Raw genomic sequence first — 17,236 nt, forward strand, 5'->3', positions numbered from 1 at the left:
TGAGTGGGACCACGAGTGCAGGTGACATCCCTCCCTCCAATGGGCACTGTCCATCCCATCCTGTCCAGCCAAAGTTCCCACCCCATCCAATTGCTCCAATTAGTGCTGTGGGGGATTTTTCTTTATTAAGAAGGTGGCTCGAGACCTGCCTGGTTTTGAGTCCAGGTCCCTTTAATCTGTCCCTACCATGATTGAGGTTAACAGGGTTTCCTGCCCAGCAGCCTCTTTGGCAAATTAGAGAGAACCAGTGAGACACTGTCAATAAACTTCCCACTATATAGATTCTGTCCAGCAAGCCTGAATAAATTGGGTCATGCTGCCATATGTAATCCATGCTCTTGAGGTTTGACCTAGCTCCTGTGCAAACCAGTGGGCAGGGATGTGTCTGGGAGCTGGACTGGAGCTCTGGCTGAGACAGCTGAGTTTTGAAAGAGCTGGGGTGGAGCCGTGCCGTTCATTTTTGTGGACCAGTTTCATTTGTACGGGGAGATGATTGATGTCTTCCCGCGGGAGCTTTTGTCTGTGCTGGAGTGTGTCTCAAACAACATTGCCAAGATACCTTGGGGCTGGGTTAGGTAATTATTTTGCGATTAGATACTGAAATCAAATAAATAAGTTAATAATTTTACAAGTTCAGAAGAAAATACATTTATTTAATCTGAAACTTCTTCACAATAGCAATGCATAACTCTGTCTTTTCCTGCATGATGTTGGCCTCAGGTCAGATGATTTCCCACTGAACAATTCGCCAGCATTCCATGGCCCTGGTAATGCAAAGTCACCTGTTCAGAAGGAGGCAGGATTTTTGTCTTTCTCTCCTTTGGGCAGTTGATGAGAACCTTGCAAGTGGTGGTGATGGGCCAGCATGGCTGCCATCAGTTGTTACAGTTCATATTGGCAGCACAGAAAAGATTAGTACACTAACAGAGGAGACTTCTCTTTTGAAAAGAGGCTTTAAATGATGTCAAGAACCACCACAATGATATGGTTTTTACATAAATAATAATTAATTACATGTAAATCAGACTTTTCCCCACCCCTTCCATTAGTATCATCTCTGCTAAGCTCTCTGTCTTGTTTCTGTCCTCTCACTCTGAGTAGTTGAATGGCAACAGACATCATTTGCAATGCTAACGTCAGATACGGGTCAAAATGGACAAGGAAAACACAACCCGGGGTTTTATCAATGCAATAACAACTAGTTCTGTCTAGAGATGGCAGTGTACTGGGCTTTAACCTCTTCACTGCCACAGAGCCAGAAACAGCAGGAATTTACTTTCCTGGTTTCCTGTTCTGCTATTTCTAACTTCCTTCTCCTGGCCACTCTCTTTTTCCCCCCCTCCTCTCTCCTTTCTGGTGTTTACTAGAGCATCTGGTAGTGTTTATCTCCCAAGACACAGGAGACTGTTGTTTTCATAGATATGTAACTAGCCTAAAAGCTTTAATCTTTGTTGATGTTGGACTTTTGGATTAAAAAATAGTCATAATAGTGGAAAAAGTTAGGATGAAATAATACTTCAGCACAGAACACTTTGGAGACAACATCAACAGAAAACCCTTCACAGGGAAAGCTGCAATTACTGCACCTCCTTCACAGGCAATGTTGAACTTGTAGGGAGAGCAGGGCAGAGAGTGAGGAGAACAATTCCCTGAGATGAAACTGCTTGTTCCACTGGAAGAGGAAAGTGTGGCGTGTCCTTGTGGAGATTTCTGCATGTGCTCCTGCAGCAGGAGTTTCAGCAGACCCAGAAATGCCAACAAGATGTTAGAAATCTGTTTCCATCTCTGCTGGCTTCCAGTGCTGCCTTCTAGGAAGGCAGGGGAAGGAGCTAATCTGGTTTTTAGCAGAGTCACACCACACATGACCTGGGGGTTGTATCCCCTATGGAGTAAAGGCTGTGCTGGAGGTCGGAGGAGAAGAAGGTGTTTTGGATTTGATCTCTTGCTCTAGAGAAGTACGCTGGTTTTCTCTGAAAGCTTCAGAGATGATGAGATTGGGTTAATTAGAATTTGTCAAGATGCAGCAAGAAGTGTTGCTGTCATCAGGGAGATGTAGAAAGTGTTAGAGAAATTTGGTAGCAAAAGGCAGGTAGGTGTCTGTTATCTGCAGAAGATCTTATTTGCTGCCTTCCCAGGGGACTAGGCACTGTCCCAAACCTGCAGCAAAGTCAGCTAGGCTGGAAGCAGACCTGCAAAATCCGGGTGGCTGCTGCTTTCTTAGCAAGAATATATTCAGTTGCTAATATTGTAAATGCTTGCTGGTACATTTTTATAGCAATAGCATTTATGTAACTTAAGGTTTTTATGTAATTTAGGATTTTAAATTAAATGTCTTCATTCAGGTGATACATACCTCTCTTTCCACTCCTGCTCTGCTGCTACATAAGGTGTAAACCAGACTGTAACCTCTCCCAACTTTTTGGGATAAAACATTTTTGGAAAACCCTCACTTTGGGGAGGCAGAGAGCAGATGAAAGGGAGCTTAGCAGTAATGAAGCAAGCTAATAAATTACCTAATGTCACCTTAGGATAGGTCCGTGGCCGCCTGTCACACAGCAGCACATCAAGCTGGAGATGCACAGTCGGTCTCTCCTAACCTTTGTACCTCCTCTGGCTAACCAGGGAGCTGGTTCTGGAAAAGACCAGGCCTGTGGAGTCCTGCAAACTGAAGGGTAAAATATTAATAAGCCAAAGAGGAGCTGGAGGTGTCAGTGAGGCTCCTGCACAGCCCAGCCATGGGGGAGAGGGCTGCTGGTCCCCACACAAAGGGAACGGCAAACGCCTTCTCCGCAGAAAATTTCACCCTACCAATTTTTTTTTTTGCATGCAAAAATGCAGATTCAGCAGCACCAAAACGGTCTGTGCACACATGCCAAACTTGTCATTTATAAAAACTCAAAAAAGCTCTGACAAATGCTGAAGCTGTTAGTTTTGACACTTCTGACATGAAACACTTTGATTTTTCATTTTGAAACTACTTTGTGTTCAAAATGTCCTTTAATTTTATTTTCAAGCAAGGGGGTGTGTGTCTTTTTTCTTATTCCCCAAAAAAAATCAAAATTGAAATGAAATCTTCAGATTGACTCAACATGAAATTGTTCTTGGATTTTTGATTTCACAAGGCTTTTTTTTTTCTTATATGTGTTTGGCTTCAAGTCACTTCTTTTTCACCCCCAAAATTTGCCAGTTGGTTTATCAAGAGCCACAGTGAACATCAGCCCCTTTGAAGGGGCGCAGCTGCCACAATAGAATATTTTTTTCATGGCTGTCAGTTGCGGAAAGAAGGAAAAAAAAATAGGAGCCTTGCTTTTGCTTTCCAGGAGATTGAGTTCATTTTCTATCTGACAGGGATAAATAATAAACAGTATTTTTTTTTTTCTGCTGTGAGGGATTGTGTTACGTTATCTGTTTAAACATTCCGTTACATTTTAGTAATGTGAATAATGATTATTCCTGCGCTTCTGAGCTCTCTCTCTTGGCTCGGGCGCCGGAGGTTCAGGAGACACCTGGCATTGTTGACAGAGTGCTGAACTTGAACGCCTCTCACTGTGACAGGGCAAGCCCAAATATTTTGGGAAGAGTCCTTGTTATGTTACGACAGGGGTTGGTAGCACTGATGCTGGGGACGGGTTTTGCTTTAATACAGAGCTGATTATGCTTTATTATTCGGGGAACAGCGTGAACTTTGGCAGGCGGGCTGCTGGGAGAAGGAGGATTGCACTTGGGCACTTCTTATTTGTAGGATGTGCTGAAGGTCTTCCAGGGGATGCTGTCTCTCAGAAGAGGCCACGATAGGAGGCCCTGAAAGATGCTTTTCTGTAAGTGAGAAAGTGGAAGAAATAGAGCGTTTTTTCAAAATAATATAAATGTTTAATGTAATCCCTACATGTAGACAAATACCTGGGGAAGAGCTTGTATTAAAATACCTTTTTAATCATATTTTCTATCCCTCAAGGTGGTGTTTGCTTCCCACAGTGTACATCTTCCCTCTTTTATTGGCTTCCTCTCCTGAAGTCAAGCTGCATCTTGGCAGTGCTTTGTGCATCTTCAGTACTGCACGAGTGTCCAGCTCGTGGTGTTTAATCGGTCATAGACTTTTCAATGAGATTGGATGTCTTGTGGTGTTTGCCAATTCACGTACAGCACGTAATTATATTCAGGAAGCAATAGGAATTAAATGACATTAATTCCCATGAATATTCATTTAAGAATCTCGACCAAATTCAGGCAGATTAATAGTCCAACGCAAATACAATGGCTATTCATTGCCCCCACAGGAAAAGGAAATATGTATTGGCTGGCAGGTCAGGACAAATGGAAATGTGCTATAGAAAAGTTATCTCTGGGTGGCTTCTGGTGCAGGGGCAGCTGGAGGGACACCTCCAGGAGTAAAGAGGATTAGTGTGGGTACAGGCATGGGGAGCCTTTCCCATCCACTAGGAACCCAGAGGAGTCTGGGGTGAATCCAAGACTCATGTCTCTGCACTGCCCATGCAAATCCAAACCAACTCTGACTGCAGTGGAGCTTCTCTGGACTCACAACAGAGCAAAATGTCATTTATTCCGTGCCTGACTCGTGCTGCCCTGTGTGTGGAGCCAGGCTCCAGCCTGCTCTGCCTGGATCGTGATGCTGCGGGGCAGCACAGCCATTTCTTTCCCTTACAAGCAGCACTAAGCTGGCTGTGCTGCTCGCTGCCTGCTCTGCCACAGCCAGCCCAGCACCAGCCCTCGAGGTGGCTGCAGGGCAGCCCGGTCCTGCCAGGCACCTCCTGGCACATGGAAGCTCGGTTCTGCTCCAGCTTGTCCTCCCAGCACAGGCCAGGACATGGCTTCTGCTGTGGCCAGGGAAACTGGGAAAGTGTAATAGCAAAAGCAGGTGAGGGATGCAAATGCGTTTGCAAGAGAGGGATCAGAATTCGGGATGCTGGAAACCCCCTCTCCAACAACAATATTTAATTTTAAAAAAATCTGGGTTTGGTTATAGCTCCCATTTGGGAGAATTTACACTTTTCATTCTGTCAGATAAGCTTGAGACCTTAGTTGTGGCCCATTATCTCTTTGTGGGACTTCCCCAGTTAGAGAACAGATCCTGCTTCCACTAAAGCTGGTGCAAGTGTTGCCATGAGCGTTGGGCTTAGTCTCTAAGATGATGTTTACACCTTTTAAAATTCTCCCTCATAGGCAAGTTGGCCTTTCCTGCCCTTGAAGTTCTCTGAGCAAAAGAAAGGTCCAGCTATTTTACCTTGTACATGTACCATGTGATGGGCAGAGATGCATTTTCTACTTTTTTGAAGGTTATTTGCTGCCAGACTGATCTGACTTGCCCTGACTACACTGAAAACAAGGAAATGTGGAAAGCAGCAATCACTAGCTTGCCAAGAAGGGGTTTTGCCTGAATTTGCAGTACGAGGGTACTCACAGGGCTGCTTCTGCTTGCGCTTATTTGAAACAAAGTCAGATAATCATAAAATCAGGCTGTAAATCCAATGTACATTTCTCTTTATGTCTGCCAACTTTTTGGGGCAGTACATAGTGTGCATCTCATCTTTACATGTCTGATGTAAAAGGTAAAATAACAGCTGAGTACCCACACGGGCTTTGCACCTACACAGGAGTGCCAAGTGGGCCAGGAACCCGCCGTGCAGCCTGGTGATGTGCTCTGCAAAGCCTCATAAACCAGTGACTAAGGCGGAAAGGACTCCAAGGCCTGGCTCCTGGGACATTGGAGGTGTGGCATTACAGTAGCTTGGAAAACATTCTGACTTTATAACAAGTAACACCTATAATTACAGAGGCGTCATCACCTTCATAATATATATGTGTTTTTTTTTTTTTTTTAGCTAACAAGCTGTAGTTGTAGCCTGTGTAGATCCCTGCCAAAATCTGCCAAGCATTTGCTCTTGGGATGGTTCTGCCGGTGGTGGGAATATCAAGCATCTTTCTCCAGGCACTTGTAAAACAATACAGCAGTAAACAATTCAAGTACAATTAGCAGCTACATCGGCAGAGGGGGAGGGAGAAGTCCCACCGCTGGTACTGTCTGTGGAATTAATCATGTTTTACAGAGTTGATATACTGGTTTGGATGTGTGAAGTTAAAAACAGGAGATGAAGAAGTAGCCAATAAGCATTTATTCGAGGATGAAATGTAAAACAAGTATTTTTTGAGCGGTATAGGGGAGAGTGTTTAAAAATGCTCTTTTAACAGGTTTAGCTCCTTTTTCTTCCTACTGAAGAAACAGATGAACTAAAAAATATAACAAGACACGCTGAAAATGATGTTTGCTTTTAAAGCTGGTGGTTTTAAATCCCGGTGTCTCCTGCAGCACCGGGGCTGGAGAAAGCGGGATGCTGAACGCTCCGCTCCCGGCTCTCGCCCGTTCCCGGCCCCGAGCGCTCCCCGCCGGTCTGAGCGCACCGCTCCGGCAGCGGCGCGAGCATCACCTCCGCAAATATTTATTTGCAGCGATTTTCCGCTCTTAATTATTTAAAATATAATGAATTAGGCATAAGTACCTCGCTATTAGGGTAATTCCAGGTCTTAATTGCTGCCAGAGCGGCTCCCGCCGTTCCGCCGGGAGGTGGCGCCGCGGGCCCGGCGCTGCTGCCGGAGCCGCCGGGGCCGGGCGGGGGACGGGGACCGGGAACCGGGACTAGGGGACAGGCTGGGCTCAGCGCGGGGTTCCCGCGGGCGCGGTTCGGCCCGCGGTACCGCTCCTGGCACTGTGTGAAACCATCGCCCCCTGCCCAGGGTCAGTCCTGCGGGCAGCCACACGCGATTGCCCAAAAAAACAAAGGGAGAGAAGAGAGCCGGGCGGGTCAAGGAAAGAGTTTTTTTTCCCCCGAATGAGTCGGTGGCTCGGTAACTTCGCGGCCGCGCGCTGACTCCTGCCTGCAGCGCCGGGAAGGACGCGCTCCATCCCTGCGGGGCGCCCGGCGACCGAGCCCCGTCCCCTCGGTGCTGGCGGCAGCGGGCCGGGGTCCCGGGCAGGGCAGGGCAAAGGGCTGCACGGCGGGGCCGCTCCTCTCTCCTGCTCCGGCCGCCGGCAAGGGACCCCCGCGCCGCCGGAGGTTCCAAATCCGCGCTAAGGCCGTCGGTGTGTTAAAACTGGCGGTGCACGAGTGCCGGAGCCGCAGGGCTGGGGCAGCCGGGTGGTCCCGACTCTGCCCCCTCTCGCCCTCTCCTCGGCAGCCCCGACGGAGCGGTCGGGAGCGTTGCCGCTCCGCGCACCCACCGAGATGCGGACCCACCCCCGCGGAGCGGCTCCGCACCCATCCCGGCCCTCGGGACGGTCAGTCCCGCTCCGCGGCCGGTGCGCGCCGCTGCGCACCCGCGCAGTGTGTCTAAGCGCTGTTTGCGCCCACAGCGGCGAGCGCTGCGGGGGAACGCGGGCAGCGCCAGCCTCGCCGCTCCGCGCAGGTAAGGCGGCTCCGCGGCTACCCGCGGAAGGCACTCCGGGGTCTCCCGCATCCCCCGTCTCCGCTGGCCCGATGCCCCGCTGGCCCCTGCGCGGCTGCGGAAAAGTTGGTAGGGGCGCGCAGCGCTGGGCCCCCACCGACGGGGCAGCCCCGGCCCGCGCTGAGCTGTCCCTCGGGGTGCGGAGGGGTGCGCAGGGATGCGCAGCGCTGCGCACCTCGCTCCACCGCCACTTTCGCTTCCCCGTAGGGCCGCCCCGCCTCCCCCGGCCCGGCCCCCCCGCCCCCCCGCCGTCCTGCGCGGAGCTCCGCGCCTGCGGGGCTCTCGCCCTTCACCCCCTGCGCGCTTCACCCCCGGCTTCTATTATTTTATTTTTTTTTTTATTATTATTTTTCCCTTGCGCCGAGCCTTGTTTACCCAGCAGGTGGATGTGACGTCAGAGACTGACAACAGCAAAAAATAACAACATCTCCCTCCGCGGGGGTGTCGCGGGCCGCCCCCGGCCCGCCCGCGCGGGGCTGCGCGGGGCGGGGAGGGGGCGCGGGGCGGCGCGGGGCGGGGGCGCGGCGGGGCGGCGTGCGGGGCCCGCGGGCGCGGCGCCGGGCGGAGGGCTCTATTGTTATTTACCGAGCGGCGGAGCACGCCGCCGCGCCGCCCGGGCTCGGCGTGCCGGAGGGACGGGAGGGAGGGACGGGACGGAGGCAGCCCCGCGCCGCTCCGCGCCGCCGCCCGCCCGCGCCGCGGCCGCGCCGTGCTGGGCAGCGGCAGGGCCGAGTCCTGCGGGTGAGTCCGGCGCCCCCCGACACTTTCCCCGCTCCTCCGGGGCTGTTGCACTTTTCCCCCCGCCGGCCCCACGTGCCCGGCCGCCCCTCCCCGACCGCCGCCGCGGTACCGGGGGGGTGGGGGGGGATGTGGGGCGGCGGTGCGCGGATGCGGAGCCCCCTCCCCGGGCTGCGGGGCCGCCCGCACCCCCTCCCCGCCCACTTTGGAAACTTCCCCCCCGCCCCGCGCTGCGCGCACTCCCCGCCGTGGTGGGATGCGGAGCGTCCCGCCCCCCTCCCATCCCCGCTCGCGCTTTCCGCGTGTTTTCCGCCGGGTCTCTCCGCGCCGCCGCGCAAGGGGCGCGCACGCCCCAACTTCGCCACTCGGGGCAAGAAGTTGCGGTGGGGCCGCACCCCCCTCACCCCCCCGCGCCGTGCCCAGCTACCCGTTCCCCCTTCCCCGGGCACCTGTTGCGGCTTCACGCCCGCGCAGCCCCTTCCGCAGGCGCGGAGCCCCGCGCCGTGCATCCGCCCCCACCGCGGGTCCCTGGGACGCGTTGCGCCCATCCCCCCCCCACCCCATTCCTTTTTTTTTCTTTTCTTTTTTTTTTTTTTTTGAAACGAAGTGTTTGAATAAACACCCGCGCCTCCCCAGCTCAGCCCGGCGCAACTTCTCGCTGCGCGGGTGCGGACCGCGCGTCCTTCAGGCGCGTGTGTGCGCGCACGTCCCCCTCCCGCGCAGCCCCGCGGTGCGGAGCCTCGGGACGGAGCCGCGGCTCGCTGCGCGCCGCGGAGCCGCCGCCGGTGCCCGGTAAGTAGGGCCGCCCCGCGCACCTGCCGGCCCGCGCTGCGTGCCCGCGTCCCCGGGCAGCGGAGGGGTGCGCGCTGCGGGCGGCCGAGCGGCGTGTCCGCGCCTCCCTCCTCCCCACCCCCGCCCCGCCGGCTTGTGGGTTTCTTTCTTTCCTGGAAAAAAAAAAAACAAACAAAAAAAACCCAACAAAAACAAAAAAGCCCAAAACAACAAAAACCCAAACCAAGCCAGCGAGCGGGGCGCGGGCAGCTGCGCGGGCAGGGCTCCGCGGAGCGCAGCGCAGCCTCCTCTGCTCCGCCCGGTAACTCTTAATGACCGGGCGCGGAGAGCATCGCCCGGCGGAGCGCCGCGCTTCTAGCGAGTCTTCTGCTGCCACTTCGCTGTAGTGATTTTAATTGCTTGTTTTTGCTTTGAGTGAACCAAGCTGAGCGAGATTACTTTTTTTTGGGTTTTGTTTTTTTTTTGTTGTTGTTGTTTTTTTTCTTTTTTTTCCCCGTCCTTTTTCCCCCCCGGTTCACCCCGAGCCTGGCAGCGGCGGCGGCGCGCAGCGCTCCCGTCCGTACCCGAGGCATCTGCCGCCTGCGAGCGCTCTCTGAGCCGCTTCTGTAGAGAAGCTGGAGCCCAACTTCTGTGCTCAGAAGTTTAAGGTTTCATTTTTAGTAACTGTTCTCGGAGTGAGTAATGGATATGTACTGCTCATAGTGTGTCGTCTACACCGTGTAGCCTCCTGATTTCTGGGTGCTGGATGGTTGTAAATATTAAAACAATTCTCTAAACTGTGTTTCTTTTCCATACAGTTTTTCTAAACTTGGATTTTACCTGATTTGACCAAATGTTGATGTCACTAGTGACAGCTGCTTAATTACACAAAGTTGCAAGCATGTCATCGAAGAAACTTTTTTGCCTGTGCTATTAATCCATGGCTTGCTTTAATATTTTGGAAAACAGGCATTTTGCTCGGTTTAGTATTATTTTTTACAGTTTCTGTTACCGCTGAGAAGCTTTTACATTTTGTAAGTTTGAGAGAGCCTGAAATAACTCAAGTTCCCAGAGAAGCGAGTGTGGGCAAGGAGGTACTGTGCATCTCGGCAACTAGATTTGGGGGAAGACAGGGAAATCGGGGCTACTCCTTTCAACTTTTCTCCTCTGAAGCTTTTCCTCTGCACATTTTATTTGAACTATCTCCCAGCCATATTGAATGGACCAGGGCACTGGGGGAGGAAGCTCTCCACTAGTTACCATTCAAAAGGTGTCGGCTAAAATCTCATTGCAAAAAGGTATTGTAGCTTTAACATCTTGCATTGGCAGCATTCTTCCCCCTTAGTCTTTGGATTAGTCATTGTATGAGAGACAGGAAAAAAAAAAATCACTTTTTTTTTTTTTTCTGGAAAAAGTAAAGTAAACAGCCTCCAACAAGTGAACCTTGACAACCCAGATTAAGGAAGGCAGGAGAGATCAAACAAAGCTGCTGCTGGGCTGTTGTCAGGAGCTGCCTCACTGAAAGCTCTGGACTATTCGATCAGGCAGCAAGGCTATATGTTCACTTATGCAGAAATGGACCATTACAAATGCTGATCTTTGTTGTGAAACCAAAGGATAACTCTGAGAAAAATAACTACTATTTCAAACAAGGCTTTCTGTTGCTTACGATTTTGATTGCAAAGTTAGTTTTATGTGCATGGGTTGGGGTTTGGGGTTTGTTTCTTTTTTTTTTTAAAGTAATTATGGTTTGAAGTGCATTTGTACACTTTCAGAGGGACTTAGGATTTGATTTTGTTTACGCTGTCTAGATCTGCAGAGAAGAAGGCTTTACAGTAGTGCAATGCAGAAAACGTAGAAGTTCTGTGGAATTCAGCTTTTATTTCTGGATCACTGAATTGTAAGGAAATGCGGATTTGGTTTTTTTTCTCTCTGTGTGTAAGTTCTGTGTTGGTGTAAAATAGGGGAGTTTGGTTGTGATTAAGCACTGTATGTTGGATGACTGCATTCCTAGAGTTCGGAAAACTTGTAATATCCTTCTTTCAAACATATTGCCAAGCAGTCAGGATAGACTTTGCTTTTGATACGCCAGGATTTTTACAAGACTCTGTGTAATGTGTCTTCATGGCTGTATCAGAGAGATTGTTACTGTGTAGTTTTTTAGTGGAAATACAAGTAAAGAGTATGAATAGACACTTGATTTTACTTCAGTAAACAGTTAGGATTTGAGTACTAATCGAACTGAACCAGGGGAGTGAGGTTAGTTCTGTTGCGTGACAGTTTCATGTTTGTATTCAAACACTCGCTCGCAAACTTTACAAATCTGTCCCTTTCATTTCTTTAAAGTATACTAAAACAATGGAAATACCTATTTTAAAAAAATCCAAGTAAGAGGTTGTTATCCTAATGTATGTTAACCAGGAGGCAGACCAAGTGCACATCTGCTGAAGAATTAAGAAATCCCAAATCTTTTTGCATAAGCATTTTTTTAATTAGCAGTGCAGATCTCACAATAAGTACTTTATACTTTCTGTAAGGTAAGGTTTCATAACTGTCCTGCGTAACTTATTCTAAAGCCTGTAGATTTTTATGGTATGTATTTTAATTAGACAATAAAAAGCATGTGCATTAAACATGCACATGTATGCTATTAAGCCATTTTGCGTAATGTGTAATGTTTTTTAACATCTATAAACATTTTCTGCTTAAATCAGTTCCACCAGTAACTGTAACACAGCTGGGTTTTGCCTTGGTAGGAGAAAGGAGCAGGGGAAGTTGAGGGAATTGTGCATCGGACATTAGTGTGCAGCATACGCTGCAGTATGTGTTTCTCATGGAGGGGATCACCTTTTTTCAGAGCTAAAAATCTGCATTATCATCCCTGATGTGATATACTGTAAATATCTGTAGTTCCTGAATTACTCCTGTTTCATAGCACTGTAAAAATTTGGAAAAAGGCTGGTAGTAAAAAGGCAAATGTATGGAATGTATCTAGCATTTAGTATTCGTACCTCTTGTGGTCATTTATATTGAGAGATGGAACTGGATAACACAATTCCTTTTGTGAAATATCCGTTGAGCATGTATTTGTGTATCAAATGAAATAACATATGTGCACACATATGTAGGATATGTATGTAAAATACAGTTATTTCTGCAAGGCTGTCCGGTTATTTATGAGGCATAATGATACTTCTGTCATCTTAAATTTTCTCCGAGAAGATTTAATAAATTTAAATAGATTATATGCTGTCAGAAAATAGTATAAATTTTGTTTACGATTCACTTGCTTTAAGGTACTTACACTAAAGAAGCTCATTTAACCCCAAGACTGAGGAGCATTAAGTGGTGAGAGGAGTCTGCTGAAGAGCTGCTGCTGCCCTTTGCTCTTGTGATAATCTTAAATTACTACAATTTAATTGCAACTTCAAGGCACTGAGCTGAAATATTTTTACACAGCTGAGCCAGAGCTGAAGAAGGCTCGGTGGGGTTTTTGCAGGTAGCTGGGTGTCTTTTGGAGGTGCAGCGTTTGTTCAGGCCTCTCCTGCCCTTCCCAGCATCGTGTGTGCAGGGACAGGGGCACCTGGAGGGAGCTTTCCTGGGGGTTCCCATTGCGGGGGGAGCGGGGTCAGGCCCTGCAGGGCTCGGGTGCACGAGGGTTTTGTTTGCTGTCCGTATTTAAGCTGAATTAAATAGCGCATTTTAATCACTCCTCAGATGAGCCTTGCTGTCAGGTTGCTTCCCAGAGCTTTTCCCTGCGAGCCTCTGCTGGGGAAGCAGGTGGGAAGGGTCTGGTGGCTGGAAGGGAAGCCCAGGGGGTGGTCAGCAGCGTGGGGACACGGTGGCACCCTGCTCTGAACATGGCCATGGGTATGGCGTGGTCCCCGTGTCCCCAGGGGTGAGCTCAGGGTGCAGCCCGCTGCCCTGGGCCTGATCCAGAGTGTGCTGGCATCCACGGGGGCTTCTGCTGATGTTGCTGCCTTTGGCTTTTGGTCTGTGCCACTAACTCGTATCACTGAAACTTTTTCTCCCCCTCCCTCCATGTATAGTAGCATGTTTTCACACCCGGCGAGCGCTTCAGCAGAGATGTGCTATGCAGGAGAAGCCAGAAAGCATTTGCTAGGTGGAATTTAGAGATGCTGTGCACTAGAGATCAGCAGTGTCTTTGAGACCATTCTTAGAGGTCCTGGCAAGCAAAACTTTATTGGAGTGCTTCGAAAGGTATGGCCAGGCTGGGAGCCCTTAACGTCGTGCCACCGAGGACGTGCGTCAGCGCCGGCCGTGCTGAGGCACAGCGGTGTTCAAATCGTGAGTCTGATTGTTTTTTTGTTGGCCAGATCCTTGTGAAATGCCTTGTTGCAAGAAGAAGCAGAGAAGATCTTGTGCTTGCTAGAAGTGGTTGGTTTTGTGCTGACAGAAGCGCTGCTCGCAGCCTGCTCACTGCGCGGTTCGATTCCCGCAGCTCACTGCGCTGGGAATTGCAGCTCCTGCAGGTAACAAGGTGATGCCAGTGTAGAGAGAGGGGGGGAGAAAACCAGCGTGGAATAAATCATGCAGAGGAGAAACTTAATTGTGGGATCTCTGTAGTCTTTTACTTTAAAAAGATCTGTTTTGTGCTGTAGAGGAATCAGTTGTACGGTTTTATGGAGATCAGATATTTGCTGGTTGGGATTTCTGGAGGGGTTTAACACGTGCTCTTTTTCCTTACTCCAGCACTGGAACTCCCAAGTCAGAGAAGCTGCTGGCTCTGTTTGTGTGCAGCCTTCTCTGCAAATGCGCTCTAGGGTTTTGTCTTTCTGTTCTCCTGGCACGGGTCTCTTCCATGCATGCAAGTGAGCAGGCTTATGTCTAATGGCTGTTTGGATGTGGCATGTATCCAGAATAATCTTGATGACTTTTTGTTCCGCGTCATTCTGCAAATGAAGATGAGATTCTATGGTAAATGGGGAAAGAGAAGAGTATGGGCAAAATCAGTTTCTCCCCAAGAGGCATCTGGTACCTGAGGAGGACTAAATAATTTTTCTCCTCTCATTGACCCTCCTGGTGCTGTTTTTAAAACATCTCCATTTTAGTGCCTTGAAATTGCAATTAAGTTGTAGTAATTTAAGATTATTGCAAGAGTGCAAAGGGCAGTAGAAGCTCTTTAGAAGTCTCATCTCAACACTTAATGCTCCTCAGTCAGGGGGTTAAATGAGTTTCCTCAATGTGAGTACTTAAAGTAACTAAATCGTAAACAAAATTTATACTATATTCTGACAACTAATAATCTATTTAAATTACATTAAAGTATGTGTGTGAAAATTTAATTAAAGGCAGAAATACTGTCAAGCCCTGTAAATATCTTGACAGATCTACTGAAATGGAACCCATATCGTAAAATATTTACATAGATCTGATAGGTTACAGTGTTTCTGGGAGTGCTATTCTGAAACTAATTGTGGGCTTTTTTCCCTTCCAGTTTCCCGTTTAGCTGCAATGGTCTTGGGAAGCAACACAAATAAATACCCAGAATGTTTTGTTTGGATGATTCTCCCGTGTATTGTTTACTGCTAATGGTGCTGTCTGTACAATGCTTGTCACTGGTGTGTTTTTATTAGGAGGACCTGTTTCCTCGCTAAGTTAGTTTAATTCAGAGGCACTGAATTAAAAAACTGGGCACTGAAATTAAAAAACTAGAGCTGAAAACTGGGGCTCCGCAGCGTTCGTGGTGTGTCTGCACTGGATGTGCCATCTGTGAGTCAACTTTCTCCTGGGTGTTTGTCCTAGAGCATGGTGCTGCATCTCCTGCACTTCTGTGACTCTCAGTTGAATTGATTTTTCAGGTAGAAAGAGCTTACAACCTTTTTTCCAAGGGTTTGAACCCTATATGGAAGTGTTTACCAAAGTGCACATGGGGCACAGCACTGTCTTGCTGGTGCACCTGCAGGCATATCTGTTGTGGTACATGGTCCAGGCTGATTTTAAGACAAAGAATGTTTTCCCCCAGGTGAAACTGTGTCTGTCTGAAACTTCAGCCAAACTTTGGCCCTTCTTAAAACCCACTGGCTGGAATTCTGCAGGTGGTTTTGCTGGGAAGGCGCAGCGTGAGCCGCGCTTTCTCATCACCCCGTCATAGGTTGGAGCAAACTCCTACTAGTTTTTCCTGGCTGAAGCGTACACCCTGGAGCTGCAGGGTTGCAGGAGGAAGATGAGGATTTGGGCATGGAAAGAGGGATGTGATGAGAGCGTGGTGCTGAGGAGCCCAGGCCAGGTGCTGGGCACCGAGTGCTGACAGCCCGACAGAAGGTGGCACAGTGTGGCAGGTTGGCTGCAGCCTCCAATGGCATCGTTAGTTTTCCCCTCTTCGCCAGACATTTCCTTTCATGTTGGATCTGAGTTTTAGCTGTACTTCCCGATCAGTCTTGTCATCTTGTTGCTAACAATTAGGGTCAAGTGTCTTTCCTTGGGCTCTCCGCAGTCTTCGTGTTGGTGTCCCTCCCCCAGCTCCCCGGCTAAGCTGTTTGTTCATTAATTAGTGGATGGGGCATATTAACACATCAGTAAACCGGAGTAGTCAGAGTTCCCAAGGCATCTTGGGAAGCCCTCTCTGCTTTTATGTGACCGGACATGCACTATTGCTGATTTAGATAGCGGAGCCGATGATGCCAAAGTGTTGTTAAGAGAGAGATAAATAGAGAGAGCCCAGCAGTAAGCAGAATGTCATGTCTCTATTAAAAAGCTTGTGATAAAGGAAGATAAAATGGTGAGGGGGGATTGCTGGAGTGTTCAGAGCAGCCACTAAACATCTGATCACAAAAATCGATGCTGAATTCTCTTTCCTGCACAACACTTGCCTGCAGAATTCTGTCTGAGCCTGGGTCTGCTTGCAGCGAGCAGTGGAGCCCTGAAAGGACTTTTGTTCTTGCCAGAGCGAAGGCCGGGGGTTCTCAGGGATTCAGGAGCTGTCTGAGCTGGGATTCAAACATCCCTCCCCGGTTCCTTTTGAAGTGGTGTTCCTGGGATGCTGATGAAGTTGTTCCAGGCTCACGCTGGGGCTTGTTGCTCTGTGCTGCCTCGTACCTTGATTTCCTGGGTTCCCGGGCCACCTGCCTTTCTGTCACTCTGGAGGTCAGGCCTTGGCAGAATAGAACTGAGGCAGGTTTTTGTCTATTGGTTTTTTTTCTTGTCTGGGTGTGGGGGCTGCTCTGCAGAAGTGAAAAATGGAACTGATTCTAAAGAAATGAGCGGTCGCAGCAGACGAGAGGAGTGGGGTTAATTCTTCCAGTGCAATAAAACGTTAAATCATCACAGCCTTGTTTGCTGAAAGGATGTTGATCATTCCATTAAGGAGGATTAAGTAATTAACTGATATTTCTTTAGGAATCCATGTCAGTTTTAAAAAGCATCTTCCCGGTGTCTCACAGTGAATGTGAAGTGTACGTTTTTCTGCTGCTAAAAAGCTGGGAGATGAGCGTGAGTGAGACACCTCTTCTTAAGAAACTTCTAGGAATACCAAGGGAGCAGAAATAGGGAGGGAAGTTTTCAACTGAAATGTGCTGTTCCAATAGATTTTTGATAACAAGGTTGTGTTTTATGGATTTTGTCCGGTGGGCCTGCTGCAAGCCTCATTTCATGGGTCTTCTGTTTGGGATTAAGAAGTTAAAACCTTCTTGAAGTGTTCCTTTTGGTGCTTGCATTTTTATTTTTAATAATAGTTTTTATGTTGTAATAGTGAGCTCACTGACAGTGAGTCATGATCTCTGTCTTCCATGAACCTCATGACAAATCTCTGTTAGCTGCTCGTCCAGCCCAGTTCCCACGTTTTATACTTGTGCTGGAAAGAAAAATTCCATTAAAGTCAGTCTTGTAAATCCTCCTTTTCCTCCTGTGGCAGAAATGCCCTTAAAAGCAGTGCAGTACAGGGGGCTGTGGAGCATCATGGAGTGGCTGCAAAGACTGGGTTTGGAGCACATTGGAGCTGGTTTTGGCTGGGAAGGGCTGGTAGTCCAAGGAATGATGTGCCTGGCCAGGGTTTTGGCATTGGCTGGTGCTCAGTCAGGTCAAAAGTGTGTTTTGGGGGGGATGGTGCACATGCAGGTAGAGCAGCAGGCAGGAAGAGGAGGACAATGACAGTATATTTCACTGTTTCATTTTTGAAGGATCAGATTGAAGCCCCTGGATGAGGGGAGCAGTGTTAGTGTTCCTGCATCCCGTTCTCCCAAGCTCACTGCCAGGGTTCCATCCATTTTTTGCCTCAGCAAATCACAGAATTTAGCATTAACCTCATCAA

General features: G+C 49.0%; 1 protein-coding gene and 1 long non-coding RNA gene across 12 annotated transcripts in view; one reads left to right on the forward strand and one right to left on the reverse strand.

The window, feature by feature from the left end:
- Nucleotides 1-637: 637 nt before the first annotated feature.
- On the reverse strand, nt 638-8,745 carry LOC148222466 (uncharacterized). Its single transcript, XR_015805978.1, has 3 exons — nt 8,646-8,745; nt 2,514-3,816; nt 638-764 (listed from the first exon to the last, which is right to left on the reverse strand). It is a non-coding gene; the product is annotated as an uncharacterized LOC148222466 (long non-coding RNA).
- FOXP1 (forkhead box P1) overlaps nt 8,181-17,236 on the forward strand; it is a 379,555-nt gene continuing 370,499 nt past the window's right edge. For 2 of the 11 annotated variants that reach the window (XM_088171266.1, XM_088171265.1), the window contains exons 1-3: nt 10,275-10,867; nt 12,264-13,188; nt 13,305-13,460. The gene's annotated coding sequence lies outside the window, so the exon portion shown is untranslated. The other 9 variants (XM_088171257.1, XM_088171261.1, XM_088171256.1 and 6 more) reach the window with 9 other exon arrangements.

Source organism: Sturnus vulgaris, chromosome 11 (genome assembly GCF_052056855.1).
Source record: "Sturnus vulgaris isolate bStuVul1 chromosome 11, bStuVul1.hap1, whole genome shotgun sequence".
NCBI lineage: Eukaryota > Metazoa > Chordata > Aves > Passeriformes > Sturnidae > Sturnus > Sturnus vulgaris.